The 19,031-nt window shown below is 45.2% G+C and overlaps 1 protein-coding gene across 1 annotated transcript in view; it reads right to left on the bottom strand.

The window, feature by feature from the left end:
• Positions 1-7,517, bottom strand: part of ITGAM (integrin subunit alpha M) — a 93,490-nt gene extending 85,973 nt beyond the window's left edge. Inside the window, exon 1 of the mRNA XM_045381518.3 lies at positions 7,336-7,517. The gene's annotated coding sequence lies outside the window, so the exon portion shown is untranslated. The remainder of the gene's footprint in view (positions 1-7,335) is intronic.
• Between the last annotated feature and the right edge of the window lie 11,514 nt (positions 7,518-19,031).

Genomic DNA, 19,031 nt, shown 5'->3' with positions numbered 1-19,031 from the left:
CTCCAGCTCCATCAAAAAAATAAATAAATTACCACTGTAGATAACTGGCACTCAAGACACTGAGGAACTCCGGAAGCCGGTGCAGAATGTGCCTCAGAGCTACCTGCCTGCGGAGGAAGGAAACGAGATTCTTATCCACAACTCATATCAGTATGTGTTATTTCAGCTCTCTAGGGCTGTCTCAATTCTCTCTGATGCTGCCAGCTTGTCCTGCACCCAGGAGTCTGACTGCACATCCTGGCTCCTGAAAGCCACACGAGCAGGTCCTGGAACGCATGTACAGCTGCCTGCCAAGGGCTGGGGGCTGGGGGCTGGGGGCTGAGTAACAGTGCTGAGAGCTGAGATTGACCAAAATTAACCACAATTTACCATCCAGGTCTTCCTCAGGAAGTTGTGAGCTTTTGAATAGACTCCAGAAATCCAAAATAGTTACATTAGACAGTTTCTGCCAATTGCGGTCTAGGTGGGGAGATGAAATCCTGGTGCCTCCTATTCTGCCATCCTTATCTCTGAGAAGCGAGAGAGAGCCCTCAGGTGAGTAGTTGCAGGTGCTGCCAGCAGGAACCAAGCCAGCTCACATGAGAGTGTTAAATGCTGACAGGACACGGATGGAACAACTGCAGTGTCTGCTACAGATACTCGAATATTTTTTTATAGCACTTATCATTACATGAAATTATATTATCTATTTTAGTTGTCTATTTTTTTGAGGCAGGGATCTCACTATGTTGGCCAGGCTGGTCTTGAACTCCTGTCCTTAAGCAGATCTCCTACCTTCGCCTCCCAAAGCGTGAGGATTACAGGTGTGAGCCACCTTGCCCAGCCTTAGTTGTCTGTTATCTGACTCCCCAAAATAAGATCTGTGAGAGAAGAGATTCTTGTCTGTCTTGCTCATAAATCTATCCCCAGGGGACAGATAGTACCTGGTTCATAGTAGACAGTCAATACAAATTAATTGGATGAGAGAGAGAATTCTGGGAAGATGGCAGAGTAGGAGGCACCAGGATTCCATCTCCTCACCTAGACTGCAATTACAGTGACAGAATCTGTCCAAAGTAACTATTTTGGATTTCTGGAGTCTATTCAAGGCTCACAACTTCCTGAAGAAGACTCGAACGGTAAATTGTGGCTGCTCCCAGCACAGTAACTGTTACCCATCCCCCAGCCCCCAGCCCTTGGCAGGCAGCTGTGCATGCGTTCCAGGAGCAGCTTATATGGCTTGCAGGAGCCAGGATGTGCAATCAGATGCCATCCTCCAAATATCAGAGACGGGTGCCCTGATTGTTGATTGCTGCCTCTGATATCAGAAGTGCAGATACGGAGGCGCCAGCCATTGCTGGACCAGCCCCTCCCCATCATTGCAAGCCCTTCCTCCTCTGGCTGAAGCAACGTCCAGGGAACTTAAAGGGCCAGAGCCTTTTTCTCCCTTCATTTTTCTCTTTTTCCCCATTTGGTAGCCAAATATTTAAAGACTAGGACATTCAAAAGCAACTGAATTTACAGAGAAACTTAGAAAGTCACCACACAAGCCCAGGGAAAGGCACAGAAAAGACCTGAGAAGACCTCAAGTTTATACCTAGGCTGATTCCTGGCACAGAGACAGTTTACCACAACCAAGAAATACAATAATACCAGAAAATAACAGAAAACTCTCAGGAAGGGGTCCAGAGTTACCACATTCTTAGATTCAAGTGCCTAGTTTTCAACAACAACAAAATCGTAAGGCATACAGTTAAAAGAAAACTGTGTCCCATTCAAAGGAAAACAATAAACTGATAGGAACCACCCAGGAAAAATACCAGATAGTAGACCTACTCAACAAAGACTTTAAAATGACTGTACTAAAGATACCCAAAGAACTAAAGGAAGACATACAGAAAGTCAATAAAACAATGTGTGAACAAAATAGAAATTGCAATAAAGAGGTATCAAACCTAAAAGGAAGCCAAAAGACATTTCTGGAGCTAAAAAGTACAACTGAAATGAAAAACTCACTAAAGAGATTCAAAGGTAGATTTGAGTAGGCAGAAGAACAAATCAGCAAACTTGAAGATAAGACCATGGAAATTATTACATCTGAAGAACAAAAAGAGAAAAAGATTAGAAAAAAGTGAACAGAACCTAACGTGTGTCCGGAATTTATTCTTTCCGGTGGGTTCTTGGTCTCACTGACTTCAAGAATGAAACTGCGGACCTTCGTTGTGAGTGTTACAGCTCTTAAAGGTGGTGTGTCCGGAGTTTGTTCCTTCACATGTTCACATGTGTCCAGAGTTTCTTCCTTCTGATGAGTTTGTAGTCTCGCTGACTTCAGGAGTGAAGCCACAGACCCTTGCAGTGAGTATTACAGCTCATAAAGGCAGTGTGGACCCAAAGAGTGAGCAGAAGCAAGATTTATTGTGAAGAGCAAAAGAACTAAGCTTCCACAGGGTGGAAGGGGACCTGAGCAGGTTGCTGCTGCTGGCTGGGGTGACCAGCTTTTATTCCCTTATCTGGCCCTGCCCACATCCTCCTGATTGATCCATTTTACAGAGCACTGATTGGTCCATTTTGCAGAGTGCTGATTGGTCCCTTTTACAGAGTGCTGATTGGTGCGTTTACAATTTTTTAGCTAGACACAGAGTGCTCATTGGTACATTTTTACAGAGTGCTGATTGGTGCATTTACAATCCTTTAGCTAGACACAGAGCACCGATTGGTGCATTTACAATCTTCTAGCTAGACAGAAAAGTTCTCCAAGTCCCCACCTGACCCAGAAGTCCAACTGGCTTCACCTCTTAAAAGGACCTGTGGGACACCATTGGAGAGACCGGCATATGCACTATGAGTGTCTCAGAGGAGGAGAGAAAGGGGCAAAGAAGATTTTGAAATAATAATGGCCGAAAAACCCAAATTTGGTAAAGTCATGAAGGTAAACATCCAAGAAACTCAACGTACCCACAAGTAAGATGAATTCAAAGAGACCCTCACTGAGATACATTATAATCAAACTGTTGAAAGACAGAGAATCTTGAAAGAAGCAAGAGAGAGGCAACTTGTCACCTACTAGAGAGACTCTATAAGATTATCAGAAACTTTGAAGACTAGAAGACAGTAGGCTGATATATTCAAAGTGCTAAAAAAAAACTGTCAACCAAGAATCCTGTATCTGGCAAGATTGCCCTTCAAAAGTGAAGGAGAAATTAAGACATTACACATAAGCAAAAGCTAAGATAATCCATTACCACTAGACCTACTCTGCAAGAAATGGTAAAGGGAGTCCGGCAGATTTAAATGAAAGGACGCTAGACAGCGTCAAAGTCATTTGAAGTAAAAAGATTGCAATAAAGGTAAATATAAGGGCAATTATAAAAGCTATTACTATTGCAATAATGGTGTATAACTCCGCCTTTTTTAATACATGATTTAAGAGAAAAACACTTTTTAAAATTATTAGTTTATGTTTTTGGACACACATATATAAAGGAACACCTGTAATTTCAGCTACTGAGGAGGGTGAATTGGGAGGATCACTTGAGCCTAGGAGTTCAAGGCAGGAGTGAAGTATGATCACACCACTGCACTCCAGCCTGGGTGACAGAACAAAAACATGTCTCTAAAAAAAAAAAAAGAAAAGAAAGTAAATGAAAACAATTTCACTTACAAGAATATCAAAAAGGATAAAATACTTAGGAGTTAACCTCCACCAGAGTGTTAAAGTCTTATATAATTAAAACTACAAAAACATTTCTGAAAGACATTAAAGAAGGCATGAGTGAACATTATGCTAAGTGAAGCCATTTACCAACAGACAAATAGCCATATGATTCCATTTAATGAGGTACCTAGCGTAGTTATAGTCATGGAGACCAAAAGTAGAATGGTGTTTGCCAGGGGCTAGAAGGAGGAGAGAATGCAAAATTATGGTTTAATGGGTATCAAGTTTTAGTTTTGCAAAATAAAAACAGTTCTGGAGATAGATGATAGTGATTGTTACACAATAATATTAATGTACTTAATTCCACTAAATATACTTAAACTTAATTCCACTAACTATACACTTGCAAATACTTAAGACAAGACAGGGCATGGTGGCTTATGCCTGTAATCTCAGCATTTTGGGAGGCTGAAGCAGGAGGACCACTTGAGCCCTGGAGTTTGAGGTCATCATGAGCAACATAGTGAGACTCCATCTCTACAAAAACTTTAAAAATTAGCTAAGCATGGTGGTGCACACCTGTAGTCCCAGTTACTTGGGAGGCTAAGGCAGGAGAATTGCTTGAGCCTGGGAGGTTAAGGCTGCAGTGAGCCATGCTTGCACCACTGCACTCCAGCCTGAGTGACCGAACAAGACCTTGTCTCAATATAAAAGTGGTTGAGACCGGACACGGTGGCTCATGCCTGTAATCCCAGCCCTTTGGGAGGCCGAGGCAGGTGGATCATGAGGTCAAGAGATCAAGACCATCCTGGCCAACATGGTGACACTCCATCTCTACTAAAAATACAAAAATCAGCTGGGCGTGGTGGTGTGTGCCTGTAGTCCCAGCTACTCAGGAGGCTGAGGCAGGAGAATCACTTGAACCCAGGAAGTGGAGGTTGCAGTGAGCCAAGATCATGCCATTGCACTCCAGCCTGGAGGCAGAGAGAAACTCCTCTAAAAAAAAAAAAAAAAAAAAAAAAAAAAAGGTTGAAATGGGTCAGACGCGCTGGCTCACACCTGTAATCCCAGCACTTCGGGAGGCTGAGGCAGGCCGATCATTTGAGGTCAGGAGTTCATGACCAGCCTGGCCAACATGGTGAAACCTCGTCTCTACTAAAAATACAAAAATTAGCTGGGCATGGTGGTGTGCACCTGTAATCCCAGTTACTTGGGAGGCTGAGGCAGGAGAATCACTTGAACCTGGGTGGCTGAAGTTGCAGTGAGCCATGCCACTGCACTCCAGCCTGGATGACACAGCAAGACTCTGTCTCAAAAACAGAAGAAAAAAAAATGGTTGAAATGGTAAATTGTATGTTATATATATATTGCTACAATAAAATTTGGAAAAAAATAGTAATTGAATGAAGGAATGAGGTGACATGGAATGAAAAAGATAAACTGGACCCATTCAGGTTTCCTCCTTTAAGAATCTGGACTAAAAACCAAGACTGAAAGGAAGACACCCAGTTAGCAGTGGGAACTGAGGCTGAAATCTTGGGATGCGGATTTACGGCTGGAGAGGATTTGTATAAACTAAAATTATAAGCAGGAGAAGCTAGTTATTAGTGAGAAAAGATCAGACTCAACTTGCAGAGATGAAGACACTCTGCGTGAGAGACAGTATAATCCCCAGAAGAGAGACGCACAAAGGTGACCTGCAGCTGCCTCTGATTCACATGAGTTTTCAGTCTGGATTGTGGATTTCTGTATCAGTAAGGATAGGCTAGGTTATACTGCAGTAACAAGCAATACCAAAGTCTCAGTACCTAATACAAAAGTTCACTTCTCCTTTGTCCAAAATTCACTGCAGGTCTGAGAAATTTCTAGGCAGCTATCCTCCATGTGTTATCTCAGAATTCCAGTCTTTTTTTTTTTTTTTTTTTTTTTTAATTTTAGAGACGGAGTCTCACTTTGTTGCCCAGGCTGCTCTCAAAATGAGGCTCTAGTGATCCTCCTGCCTTGGCCTCCCAAAGTCTAGGATTACAAGTGTGAGCCTCTGTGCTGGCGTCCAATCTTCTGGAAGAACAATGACACAGAAAGCCATGCAATGAGGCTCTTAAATGTTTCTTTTTTTTTTTTTTTTTTTTTTTGAGAGAGAGTTTTCACTCTTGTTGCCCAGGCTGTAGTTCAACGGCACAATCTCACTTCACTGCAACCTCTGCTTCCCAGGTTCAAGAGATTCTCCTGCCTCTGCTTTCCAAGTAGCGGGGGTTACAGGCTCACCCCACCACACCCAGCTAGTTTTTTTGCATTTTTAGTAGAGATGGAGTTTCAACATATTGGCCAGGCTGGTCTTGAACTCCTGACCTCAAGTGATCCTCCCACCTCAGCCTCCCAAAGTGCTGGGATTACAAGCGTGAGCGACCGCACTCAGCCTCTTAAATGTCTCTACCTGACTGTGACACATACCATTCTGCTCACATTTAATCAGCCAAACAAGTCACCAGTCCACATCTAACTTTAGGGGGCAGAAAGTACAATCATGAAGTGGTGAAGCCTATCATCAAATCCTAACAGCAAAATATCCCTAACTTGAAATGATTTTAAGTGAACCAGTGTTTCTAACATCAAATCAACCTAAATAGAACATAATGCAACTTGTAGGGTATTCAAGGGTAAAAGCAACACCATTTACCTAGTGCTTTAGAACTCACTGTAATAGATATGATCTCTTCTGATACCCACACTTAAGCCATGAGTTAGTTGGTATTATTAATGATAATTGGCCAGCTGGGCGTGGTGGCTGTCACCTGTAATCCTAGCACTTTGGGAGGCCGAGGCAGGTGGATCACCTAAGGCCAGGAGTTTAAGACCAGACTGACCAATATGGTGAAACCCTGTCTCTGCTAAACAATACAAAACATGGCCAGGCATGGTGGCGTGCACCTATAGTCCTAGCTACTCGGGTGGCTGAGACAGGAGAATTGCTTGAACCCAGGAGGTAGAGGTTGCAGTGAGCTGAGATCATGCCACTGCACTCCAGTCTGGGCAACAGAGCAAGATTTCGTCCAAAAAAAAAAAAAAAGATAATTGACCAGGTGCAGTGACTCACGCCTGTAATCCCAGCATTTTGGGAGTCCGAAGTGGGTGGATCACTTGAGGCCAGGAGTTTGAGACCAGCCTGGTCAACATGGTGAAATGCCATCTCTACAAAAAATACAAAAATTAGCTGGGCTTCATGGTGCATGCCTATAATCTCAGCTACTCGGGAGGCTGAGGCATGAGAATTGCTTGTACCCGGGAGGCAGAGGTTTCGGTGAACTGAGATTATGCCACTGCACTCCAGCCTGGGCAACAGAGCAACACTCCATCTCAAAAAAAAAAAAAAAAAAAGAGAGAGAGATGTCATCTTCATGAATAACTGGATAACAAGACCACAGATGTCAGTACAGATGTCGGTACTCCATTTAATTACTCAAATTCATTGTAATCTCACCCAGTAGAATTTTTCTAGAATTTGACGTGCTGATTCAAAAATTGACTGGACTAGAAAACACACAGCAACAGCCTATAAAGCAAAGGGACATACCTTATGATGTCATGTTATTCCATAACCAGTGCCCTATCAAAGCAATATTCTAAAGCCACAGTAGGTAAAAGTACAGCATTGGCTCTGGAATAAGTATATAAGACCCTCGGAAAGAATACAAAATACATACATAGAAATCTGGTGTTCCCGAGGTCAGGAGATCGAGACCATCCTGGCTAATGCGGTGAAACCCCGTCTCTACTAAAAAATACAAAAAAACTAGCCGGGCGAGGTGGCGGGCGCCTGTAGTCCCAGCTACTCGGGAAGCTGAGGCAGGAGAATGGCATGAACCCGGGAGGCGGAGCTTGCAGTGAGCTGAGATCTGGCCACTGCACTCCAGCCTGGGTGACAGAGCGAGACTCCGTCTCAAAAGAAAAAAAAAAAAAAAAAAACAAGAAATCTGGTGTTCCCATCAGAAACAATACATTTCTCCTACTGAAAAAGCAAACAAGCCTTTCTTTGATTCCACTCCCCTCATCAACCACCACCCATTTTTTACTTCCCTTTTGCAAAACTTCTCCAAAATAGTTGTCTGTGTTGGCTGCACCCTATTCTACTACTCATATCCTCCCTTAACCCCATTTCAACCAAGCCTGGGCCCCAGCCCGGCACCTACTCCACCTAAGCTATTTTTATCACGGTCACCAAGGCTGCCTGTGTGCCTCCAGTGATCAGTTCTGTCTTCATGTTGAGTGACTCAGCAGCAGCTTCTGACACTCAGCCCTCGCTTCCTGTAACCGATTTCTACATCTGTCCTCTGACCCCACACGCTCCTGGTTCCCGCCTACTGCCCTGGACCCTCCCTCCCAGTTTCTCTTGCTGATTCTCCTCTTCTCCCAACCTCTTCAGAAGGATCTCAGAGCTCAGTCCTTTGACTGCCTTTTTTTCCCAACTCCTGGGTTCAAACGATCCTACCACCTCAGCCTCCTAAACAGCTGGTACCACAGGCACACACTACCATGTCCAGCTAATAAAGTTTTCAATCTTTTTGTAGAGATGGGGTCTCACCAAGCTGCCCAGCCTGATCTCAAACTCCTAGCCTCAAGCTGTCCTCCCACCTCAGCTTCTCAAAGTGCTGGGATTGCAGGCATGAGCCACCGCGCCCAGCCAAAGTCAATTTTCAGTACAGCAGCCAGAGGCAAGACATATCATGCCACTCCTCTGCTCAAAGCCTTGCGAAGGCTTCCATGTTACTGATAGTAAAAGTCAGTCCTTTCTACAACCTACAAGGACCTGCATGACCTGTCATCCCAGCCCCAACCCTTAACTCTCTGAGCTTATCTCATTTTCTGAGACGGCAGTCACCCTGGCCTCCTTGTCGTTCCTGAAACCTGCCAGGCATGCCACCACCTGAAGGCCATGGCACTGGCTGTTCCCTCTGATGGGATCACTCTTCCCTCAGGGACCTGCAGGCTCACTGCCCCAGCTCCTTCAAACAAGTGGGTTTTGCATCACATGATTCTGTATACTCAACTTCGCAAACCTTCTTTGCCACGTTCCTCAACATTTTCCAGCTTTGCTCTCAAGGGAATGAAGGTATCAGGTCTTCATCTTCCCCTTTCCTGCACAGCACCCAGGGTCACAGTTTCTTTCTTCCCAACAAAATCTCCCGGTCCCACCTCTCCAAATTGCTTTCCTTGTCTACACAGACAACTTATCTCTGTCTGAGCTCCTCCAATTTGCTTCGCTCATCACACTCAAAGAAACTTACTACAGGATCCGCCCTCCTGAGAAAGTTGTGGGAACAACAAGAACAAAATATTGTTTTTCCATGCCACTGGACTGTCAAGAAAAGTTCCTGTGATCCTGTCAGGCCTCTGAGCCCAAGCTAAGCTATCATATCCCCTGTGACCTGCCCATATACATCCAGATGACCTGAAGCAACTGAAGATCCACAAAAGAAGTGAAAATAGCCTTAACTGATGACGTTCCACCATTGTGATTTGTTTCTGCCCCACCCTAACTGATCAATGTACTTTGTAATCTCCTCCACTCTTAAGAAGGTTCTTTGTAATTCTTCCCACCCTTGAGAATGTATTTTGTGAGATCCACCCCCTGCCCACAAAACATTGTTCCTAACTCCACCGCCTGTCCCAAAACCTGTAAGAACTAATGATAATCCACCACCCTTTGCTGACTCTCTTTTCGGACTCAGCCCGTTTGCACCCAGGTGAAATAAACAGCCTTGTTGCTCACACAAAGCCTGTTTGGTAGTCTCTTCACATGGACACGTGAGATAATCCCAGCTACCCAGGAGGCTGAGCGGGGAGAATCACTTGAGCCCAGGAGACTGAGGCTGCAGTGAGCTATGATTGCACCACTGCACGCCAGCATGGGCAACCCCCAGGGAGATACTGTCTTAAAAAAAAAAAAAAGGAAGGAAAGTTCCACCTGAATGTCATCCTCAGCCGTCTGGTTAAGCCTTTGGGTCTGGAGTCAGACTAAGGGCACTAAAATCCTAGATCTATGCCGGGCACAGTGGCTCACACCTGTAATCCCAGCACTTTGGGAGGCCAAGGCAGGTGGATCACCTGAAGTCAGAAGTTTGAAACCAGCCTGGACAATATAGCGAAACCCTTTCTCTACTAAAAATACAAAAATTAGCTGGGCATCGTGGACATGCCTGTAATCCCAGCTACTCAGGAGGCTGAGGCAAGAGAATCACTTGAACCCAGGAGGCGGAGATTGCAATGAGCCAAGATCATGCCACTGTCCTCCAGCCTGGGCAACAGAGCAAGGTCTCGTCTCAAAAAATAAATAAATAAATAAAAAATAAAAATATCCTAAGTCTGTAAGTATGCCCTCGAACAACTTACTCTCTGAACCTCATTGTCCTCATCTGGAAAATGGGGCAATAATTGTACTAACATCTTGGGGTGATTGTGATAGTTAAATGAGATAATAGTAGATGTCAAAGTGCATGTAGTCAACATTCTCTGGAATCATTCTACCAGCCGCGCTGGGTTGATGGATGGCCTGGCTAGCGCACCCTCGATGACACACAGAGGTTGGTGGCTGAAAGCTGCCTGTGGCTCAGTGGGAAGCATTCTGGATGCTTCCCCTGCCACCTCAGTTGCACACGCAGTGGGCCAAATGTCTGGCAGGCCAAGGAAATTGTTCTGCCACAGGCTTTTTGAGTACCAGGTGTTTCCACCGAGGTCACACAAAGAGCACGGTTGGCCAGAGGTGACTTGCAGGGCAGGGACAGCCATTTCACCTTCTCTAAAATAGTTGCTCTTGCCTCCAAACTTTGAAAGCAGAAGTTGCTCTGGGCCTGACCCGAGCAGGGCAGGAAACAAAACCGCTAATTCCTGGATTAGGCTACTTGGTACTCAGTAAATCTCATGTTCTACTTGTTCTGTTGTTTTACCCCAAAAGGCCCTAACTGATGTGTGACTTAACAGAGTTTTTGTAAGGGTTAAATTAAATAACGCATGTGAAAAGCTTAGCACAGTGCCAGGCATGTAAGATGTGTCCCCCTCCCCACAAAGATGATTATTCGTATTGGTGGAGAATAAGGTTCAACTGCTGTAATAAGACCCAAAATCACAGAGGCTTAGCCTAGACTGTCCTGTGACAGCCCCAGCATCAGCATTTGGAGGTTACAGAGGCTCCATGGTGTTGGAGATCCAGGCTCCCTCCAGCAGGTTGCTCTGTCATCCTGATGGTTTTGTCCTCATCTGCCTGGTCAAAGACAGCCCACCGCCAAGTCTACCCTCGGGCTGACAGGAAGGATAAAAAGAAGTGGTGCCTGGCAGGGAGTGGTGGCTCACACCTGTAATCCCAGCACTTTGGGAGGCCAAGGCAGGCGGATTACCTGAGGTCAGGAGTTCAAGACCAGCCTGACCAACATGGTGAAACCCTGTCTCTACTAAAAATACAAAAATTTGCTGGGTGTGGTGGCACATGCCTGCAATCCCAGCTAGTTGGGAGGCTGAGGCAGGAGAATCACTTGAACCCAGGAGGCAGAGGTTGCAGTGAGCCGAGATCAAGCCACTGTACTCAAAAAAAGAAAGAAAGAATTGAGGCCAGGCACGGTGGCTTATATCTGTAATCCCAGCACTTTAGAAGGCCGAGGCAGGCAGATCACTTGAGCCCAGGAGTTCAAGACCAGCCCAGCAACATGGCAAAACCTTGTCTGTATAAAAATTACAAAAAAAAAATTAGCTGGGCATGATGGTGTGAGCCTGTGGTCCCTGCTACTTGGGAGGCTGAGGTGGGAGGATCACCTGAGCCTGGGAAGTCAAGGCTGCAGTGAACCATGATTGCACCACTTCACTCCAGCCTGGATGACAGAGCAAGAATCTGTATCAGAAAAAAAAAAAAAAAAAAAGCAGGGCACAGTGGCTCACATCTGTAATCCCAGCATTTTGGGAGGCCAAGGTGGGTGGATCACATGAGGTCAGGAGTTCGAGACCAGCCTGGCCAACATGGTGAAACCCCGCCTCTACTAAAAATACAAAAATTAGCCAGCCATTGTGGAGGGCACTTGTAGTCCCAGCTACTCAGGAGGCTGAGACAGGAGAATCACTTGAACCAGGGAGGCAGAGGTTGCAGTGAGCCAAGAGCATGCCACTGCACTCCAGCCTGGGTGACAGAGTGAGACTCTGTCTCATAACAAAGAAAAAAAATGGTGGGAAGGCCCCTTTCCTTTAAAGGTGAGACCAAATGTTACACACATCATTTCCTCTCACATCTCACAGGAATTAGTCACATGGCCACACACAACTGCAATGGCAACTGGGAAATGTAGTGTTATCCTAAGTATCTATGTGCTAATTAATCGGGTTGCATTACTAAAGGAAGAAGAGAAAAGCACATGGGGGCAACCAGCTCTCTCTGCCACAATATCATTATCATTTCTCTAAACATGCTCTGGATGAAACATCTTGTACAATTTGACAAAGTAACCATGGCCCTTAGGCATCCTTGACCTGATAGAAGTATCATTACCGTCACACTCAGCTCAGGGTCTCTCTATTCAGAGCTTTACAGGCCTCGGGATTTGGGGAGAGGCTGCAGATTCAACAAGAGCTTTCCTCCAGAAAAGTTTTATGTGCCTTAAATAAGGTGGCGAAATTGAGGGAGACAGGAGCTTCCTGGTTCCACAGGAAGGAACACAGAGGTTGGAGAAAGGGCGAAGGCAAAGCCCTGAGGGGAGGCAGGCATCCCTCACTCCAAGTGGCCCTCAGCAGAGGGGAGAGCCATGGTAAAGCTAAGTAGCACCCCCAGGAACACCTCAGCTGTACTTCAGCTGCTGGGGACCACAAGCAAAAGATGTACCCAGCTTGGAGTCTAGGGAGAGTCGGGGCATTTCCAACCACAAATGGGCACCAGGCATGTGGAACCCCTGCCATCCCTCCAATTATTTCCTCTCAATCTCTCACAGTGGGGGAGCCACAACCAGAGGAAAGAGGAGAAGGAGGAGAAGTAAAAGGGTGGATCGCACCCCCGGCCCCTCAAAGTCCCTAGAGCTAGCATTAAACTGTATATGGTGTGATGACTTGGAGATTATGCCCATCTTTCCACTAGACTCTTCATTCAACAGGTAATAGCTATGTGCCAGGTGCTGCTCCAGGCTTGGGGAAATGGATGTGAACAAGAGAGGAAACCTCCCTACCTTTAAGGAGCTGCCTCAAGAACAGTAACTACGTCCTGCTCATGGCTTTATCCCAGGACCCAACACCTTCTCTGGCTGGGGCTCGCTGAATGTTGCTTAGATGAACCACATCACAATTGATTTTGCGTTGGACACTTGTGGTTATCTCCAGCTTCCCCCTTCCCAGCGACTCTCAATTTCCACTTGGAGGACTACGTGTTGGGGGAAGAACTGGCTTTGCCCCCAGGTCTGAGGGTGGAGCATGTGAACTACACTAAGACAATGCGAGTATTCTATCGCCCTGACATAAGTGGTTGGTTCAAGTGTGGGCATGCAACTAATCAAAGTGAATCTCAGGACAAATATTCTTTTTCTCTTCCCAGTGTGATGTAAAACCTGGAACCACTGCAGTTATTTTTACTACTGTGGTGCTGGGATTACAGATGTGAGCCACTGCACCCGGCCAAACATTTTTTAAAATTTAAGAAAAGAAATCATGGGAGATAAGAAATGATTACTGTTGTTTTGAACTTCTAAGCTTAGGGTCATTTGTCACGCAGTTTCAGATAAGTATTGGGTTGGTGCAAATGTAATTAAAGTAATGGCCAAAACTACAGATGTTTGCATCAAACTAATAGTACAGTTTACTACTGGGCATGTCTGGAATACCATCCTTCTGCTTCTTTTTGTTTTCCTTAGAAACTCCTACTTGCTCTCCAAGGGCCAACTCAAGTTGTCACCTCTTCTGAGAAGCATGCCCTAATTTTCCTGCTTAGCCCCAAGCTCTGTTACACATAGCTCTACTAGCAGTCCTCACACTGTGATCTTATTGTTTATGAGGTAATTTCTCTCACTACAGCTTTTTGAAGGCAACAATTTTGAATGATCCAAATGCATACTCCCAAGATTGAGCATGGTATGTGCTACATTAAAAGGAGTTTAATGAAGGTTGGTTGAATAAATAATGGAAACTTCAGCTGTGGACAAGACAAAGAATGCTGCCGGGCGTGGTGGCTCATGCCTGTAATTCCAACATTTTGGGATGCCGAGGTGGGCGGATCACAAGGTCAAGAGATCGAGACCATCCTGGCCAATATGGTGAAACCCTGTCTCTACTAAAACATACAAAAATTAGCCGGGCGTGGTGGCGGGCACCTGTAATCCCAGCTACTCAGGAGGCTGAGGCAGGAGAATTGTTTGAACCCGGGAGGCGGAGGTTGCAGTGAGCCAAGATTGTGCCATTGCACTCCAGCCTGGCGATAGAGCAAGACTCCATCTCAAAAAAAAAAAAAAGACAAAAGACAAAGAATGCCTTCCACTGGTTTTGGGAGTAAAGCAGAGGTAATAAAGAAAAAAAGAAAGAATGGAGAGAAGGGCTGAAGATATTATTGATCTAGCTCCTAGCTCTTTAGCCCACATTGAAAATCCCTTTCCCTGGTCATAAAAATGCCAAGTAAGCCTACATAAGCTATAGTGGGTGGTTCCATAGTATCTTTTGCCCTCAAAAACTTAGTCTAAGGATAGGAAAAGATGAGAACCATTGCAAAATAGAACTGGAGCCAATGGCCGGGCACGATGACTCACGCCTGTAATCCCAGCACATTGGGAGGCCGAGGCACACAGATCACTTGAGGTCAGGAGTTTGAGATAAGCCTGGCCAACATGGTGAAACCTCATCTCTACTAAAAATACAAAAATTAACCGGGCGTGGTAGCGCACACTTGTAGTCCTAGCTACTTGGGAGGCTGAGGTGGGAGGCGTCATGGGTATCCCTGTGAAGAGACCACCAAACAGGCTTTGTGCAAGCGATAAAGCTGTTTATTTCACCTAGGTGCAGGCAGACTGAGTCTGAAAAGAGAGTCAGCAAAGGGTGGTGGGATTATCATTAGTTCTTATAGGTTTGGGATAGGCGACAAAGTACATTCTTAAGGGTAAGGAAGAATATTACAAAGTACCTTCTTAAGGGTGGAGGAGAATATATATATCAGTTAGGGTGGGGCAGGAACAAATCACAATGATGTAATGTCATCAGTTAAGGCTATTTTCACTTCTTTTGTGGATCTTCAATTGCTTCAGGCCATCTGGATGTATAAGTGCAAGTCACAGGAGATATGATGGCTTAGCTTGGGCTCAGAGGCCTGACGTTCCTGTCTTCTTATATTAATAAGAAGAAAACAAAATAGTGGTGAAGTGTTAGGGCAGCGAAAATTTTGGGGAGTGGTATGGAGAGATAATGAGCAATGTTTCTCAGAGCTGCTTCTAATGGGATTAGGGACGGTGTGGGAACCTAGAGTGGGAGAGATTAAACTAAAGGAAGATTTTGTGGTAAGGGGTGATATTATGGGGTTGTTAGAAGGAGCATTTGTTGTATAGAATGATTGGTGATGGCCTGGATACAGTTTTGGATGAACTGAGAAACCAAACAGAAGACACAAGGTCTGAATAAGAGAAGGAGAAAAATAGGTATTAAAAGACTAAGAATTGGGAGGACCCAGGACATCCAATTAGAGAGTGCCCAAGGAGGTCTGACAAAATTACTTGCTTGGTTGGAGAGTTTTTGGGCTCTATCCTTGAGTTTTTTTATGTTGTCATACACCAGGCCAGATTGATTTAGGTAAAAACAACACTCTTCATTTAAAAATATACAGAGTCCTCCATTTTCAGCAATGAGTAAGTAAAGGCCTCAGCAGTTTTGGAGGACAACTGCAGCTAAAGAGTCAACTTGGGCCTAAAGGACTGATAAAGTTTGTGATATGTCTGTGATGCTAGCAGAGAAGTCATTAGAGAGGCTACGGAAAGTCATGACAGATATTGAAATGCCTGCTATTCCAGTACCGAGAGCAATAATGGAGGCAGAAAGTCCTAAACTGATCAGCAAGGGAATTAGTGGAATAACTCTTTTTTGTCATGTCAGTGTCATGAGGGGAACAGGAAGCTCTTTGGTCCCACTTGCAAATTGAATTTGGGGAGTAAGGAAAACTAGTGTGCATGTGCCTGTCCAATTAGGTAGACACATGTAGGCAGAGGATCCACAGAGGAAGAAGAGAACTTATGTGAGGCAAAACTGGAAATGCAAAGTAAAAAGATGAGAAAGAGTACTAAAAGAGGTGTCTTGTTCCCAGACTCCTAGGGATCCAGCCAGGGCGGCAGACATCAGAGCCTGTAATGGGGAGTGATGGGGTAACTGCGTAAAGGAGGAGGTTCGATTTTCATGGTGTATGAGAAAACGTTGAGTGTCTACGAGCAACCTTTCACTGTTATTTATGGCTCTGGGTATAAATAAACAAGAAGAGGGCCTGGGAGGAGAGTCTGATGAGCAAGGGGAAGGTAGCCAAGGATGGAGTGAAATACAGGGTAAGTGTCTTCCTAAGCAATAATTACTGTTAATGTTTTTAAGTTTGCCTGTATTGATAGAGGGCTTATCTGTAATACAGAGCTGGAAGGCTCCAATTATTTCAGTGGCGTGTGTAGTTGGGCTTTGGAGATGAAGAGTGAAGGAACATCGAGAAGGTGAAAGGTTACCCAAGGGAATTTCAGTGGGTCTTTGCCTAGAGATACATAAAGGAGCGGCCACAGGAATAGTAGTTTGTGTTGTGCGGGGTCCAAATGTGGGGGGAGTAGAGTTGATGTAAGGAGAAAGGTTTTTTAAGTAAGTGCGGAGGAGGGCAGCAGCTTGCTGATGTGAAATGTCTGGAGAGGTCTTGCTGGACCTGTCTAGAAAGTAAAGAAGTTCTTCAGGAGGGTAAAGGTGAGGGCTATTAAAAGAAGTTTGGAGGTGTAGGGAGACAGGAGATGTTGCCCAGTCTGTATGTAAGGCGGGACAGCTGTGTAGGTGCAGGAAGAAAGGGAAATGCGAAGCCAGCAATTGTTCACTAAGGAGGGATTAGAAACGGCTCGGAGAGAGTGAGTAAGATCGATAGTGTGGTGGAGATAGCTGGGGAGAGGTAGAGGGTGGCATAAAAATGGGAATGAGAAAAAGAGTGAGTATAAAAGTAAAGAATAGAACTTCATCAGGGTGAAAGTATTGGAGGGTGCCCTGCCAGCAAAGATCGTCTGTCCACTCTAAGACGGAGTTAAGAGTGGCGGTTTGGGGATAGCACCAGGAGATATCAGCTTGAGGGCTTGGAGAAACAATGTAAACCGGCAGTGTAAACAAGAGCAGGGCATTTACGAGTAGTTGAGAATGGTGAATAGGAGTATGACCAGACAGAAGTTAGTAGAGATGACAAGTTTTTGGGGCACAGTTCAAGTAGTGGGGGTGACTGTGTAAAGCCCTGTTGCAAAAAGTAGGGTAAGCATGAATAGACTTAATAGAATGAAGGGATGTATTAGACTCATGAGGGTTATTACCGTTCTTCAGAAATGTGAGTGAGTTTAAGGGAAGTAGGGGAGAGTACTTGCAACTTCCAGGAGGAAGAAGAGAGATTAGGCTGGCTGTCCAATGCACACAGCTTCATTCTGGAACGGCGAACGCAGTGGGGAGGATCCTGCAGGTGGATGGTAGTTGGGGTACTATAGATGACTAAGTAGGGTCCGGTCCTTTGAGGTTGTAGAGTCTGAGGGGTCAGGTTCTTAACAAAAACTGATCGTCCAGCTAAGGGGTCTTCATATGGCTGGGAATCTGCAGTAGGCAAGAGAAGATTAGCAGCCTGGTGAATTTCCTGTCTAGCTTGCTGGAGGACTGGAAGATAGTCACCTAGAGGGCTGGTGTCTAGGACAAGGTTGGGGCAGAGCAAGAAAGTGTGTCCGTATAAAAGTTCAAATGGACTGTACCCTGTAGCATCTCGAGGACAGGCTCTAATTATGAGAAGGGCAAGAGGTAAAAGTACTGTCCACTCCTTTTTAAGTTGGAGGCTGATCTTGGTGAGGTGTGTCTTTAAAAGACCATTAGTCCATTCTACATTTCCTGAAGATTGAGGATGGTAAAGGGTATGAAGGTTCCACTGAATACCAAGAGCCTGAGAAACTGTTTGGGAGATTTGACTAGTAAAGGCTGGTCCGTTATAGAACTGTATAGAGCTGGGAAGGCCAAACCGAGGAATTATGTCTGACAGAAGGGAAGAAATGACCGTGGTGGCTTTCTCAGACCCTGTGGAAAAGGTCTCTACCCATCCAGTGAAAGTGTCTACCCAGACCAAGAGATATTTTAGTTTCCTGACTTGGGGCAAGTGACTAAAGTCAATTTGCCAGTCCTGGGCAGGGGCAAATCCCTGAGCTTGATGTGTAGGGAAGGGAGGGGGCCTGAACAATCCCTGAGGAGTAGTAGAATAGCAGATGGAACACTGAGAAGTGATTTTTCTTGAGGATAGAGTTCCACAATGGAAAGGAAATGAGAGGTTCTAAGAGGCAGGCTAGTGGCTTGTAATCTACATGGAAGAGGTTATGAAATGACTACAGAATAGAATGGGCCTGTGAGGCTGGAAGGAGATATTTTCCTTGATATAAGAAACATTTGCCTTGTGTAGGAAGAGATTGATAGGTGGGCGTTTTAGTGGTGGAGTAGGTAAGAGTGACCAATGAGAAGGAGAAAAACTGGCCATGAGGGACGGAAATTGGAAGCTAGCTGCTTCTTTAGCTACCTTATCAGCATAAGCATTGCCCTAAGCAGTAGGACCTGATGCCTTTTGATGGCCCTTGCAGTGAATGACTCCAGCTTCCTTTGGAAGTAAAGCGTCCCTGAGAAGAGTTTTTATTAAAGGGGCATTAACGATGGAGAACCCTTGCGTAGTGAAGAAACCTCTTTCAGCCCATATAACAGCATGGTGGTGCAGGATATGAAAGGCATATTTAGAGTCAGTATAAATATTGACACATAGTCCCTTTGCAAGAGTGAGGGCTCGAGTTAAGGCAATGAGTTCGGCTTGCTAAGAGGTAGTGGAGAGGGGCAGAGTGGTAGCCTCAATGATAGATGTGGAAGATACTATAGCATAGCCTGCCTTTGCTGGTGAGTGACGATTAGACCTGGTGGAACTGCCATCAATAAACCGAGTATGATCAGGGTGAGGAACAGAAAAGAAGGAAATATGGGGAAATGGAGTGAATGTTAGGTGGGTCAGAGAGATACAGTCTTGGGGGGTCAGGTTTGGTATCAGGAATAATGTGGAAGGCTGGATTGAAGTCCGGGCCAGGAACAATGGTAATTGTTGGAGACTTAACAAAGAGTGATTACAGCTGAAAGAGCCAGGGAGCAGAAAGTATATGCATCAGATGTGAGGAAGAAAATAGAT

This window comes from Macaca fascicularis, chromosome 20 (assembly GCF_037993035.2).
Source record: "Macaca fascicularis isolate 582-1 chromosome 20, T2T-MFA8v1.1".
Lineage (NCBI taxonomy): Eukaryota > Metazoa > Chordata > Mammalia > Primates > Cercopithecidae > Macaca > Macaca fascicularis.
The sequence above is the reverse complement of the archived record's forward strand: the minus strand, read 5'-3'. Positions and strand labels throughout refer to the sequence as shown.